The following is a 1,041-nucleotide window of genomic DNA, read 5'->3' as shown; positions in this document are numbered from 1 at the left end:
GGGGATATTTTATACTTTTGTTATTGTCAACAAATCCCAGAAAAGGTTTCTCAACGCTTTCTTACCCTGTGACTCTCAGCCCGAAGTCAATCTGTTGATTCTGAAGATACAAATCTTTTAGAACTGCAATTAATTCATATTTTCATCTTTAAGAATGCTCAATAGCTTCCTAATCAGAAGCTTTTAACAAGGCATTACTTATGTCTAAACTACACATACACATGTATTTTTGTAAATGGTGCTTTTCTCTCCATTGTTTTCCAAAACAGTTCCCGTCCTCACAAACACTGTTTAAACAATGAAAAAAGAAAAAAACTGTCAAAATGAAAACACAAAAATACATTAAAGCACTATCAAGAGCAGGCCAAACTAACATGCGGTAATATAACCCCAACCCTACAGCCATGTTGGCCAGTCACGCATGGAGAAGAAAATGTTGGTCAATCAGAAAAGCTTTTACAGGAATGCTAACTGGCTGCAATGGTGCAGGGATTTCTCCGTAGCGCATTCAGATGCCTCAATTCCTCAATATAGTGGATGAGTGACTGTACATGTATGTATCAACATGTACAATAACTGTGAGTGCTGTTAGTGGTTAGAACCAGTACTTTTTTGGCCACGTCTGACGCCTCACAAAAAGGAGATAATGGTGCAAACTGTGACGTTAAAGGCCGAAAGCTCGGTTTTCTATGCAGACCGTTCTACGTTCCACAAAAATTCACGGCTGTGTTTATACTCAGTTTACATCACTCCAAGCGCTAATGCTACCATTGCATCGCTGAAATTTCTGGAATGTGTGTACACTAAATGTAGCCTGTTTTGTAAGAAAGAGTTTTCATATAATGTTTTTATATATTATAAATGTGTAACACCACTTGAGCCCCGGTGAAACGTTGTTTGGTGTATATGGTTGAAATGAAATAAAACAAACTAGAGTTGAATGCCCCAGTGTCTGTCTATGTCAGTAAACAGTGGACGTGACTTGGGAGTGGACTCTTTGAGCTGTGAAGCAAGTGCATTCTGGGATTTGGTGTCTTTCAT

At 38.5% G+C, this 1,041-nt stretch overlaps 1 protein-coding gene across 3 annotated transcripts in view; it reads left to right on the top strand.

Annotated features, from left to right (window-relative positions):
• The window catches only part of prkcq (protein kinase C, theta), a 23,546-nt gene that overhangs the window by 10,534 nt on the left and 11,971 nt on the right, over nt 1-1,041 (top strand). The gene's annotated exons all lie outside the window — the stretch shown is intronic.

This window comes from Etheostoma spectabile, chromosome 23, assembly GCF_008692095.1.
Source record: "Etheostoma spectabile isolate EspeVRDwgs_2016 chromosome 23, UIUC_Espe_1.0, whole genome shotgun sequence".
In the NCBI taxonomy this organism is placed as follows: domain Eukaryota; kingdom Metazoa; phylum Chordata; class Actinopteri; order Perciformes; family Percidae; genus Etheostoma; species Etheostoma spectabile.
Note: the sequence above shows the minus strand (reverse complement) of the source record. Positions and strands in the feature narration are given on the sequence as shown.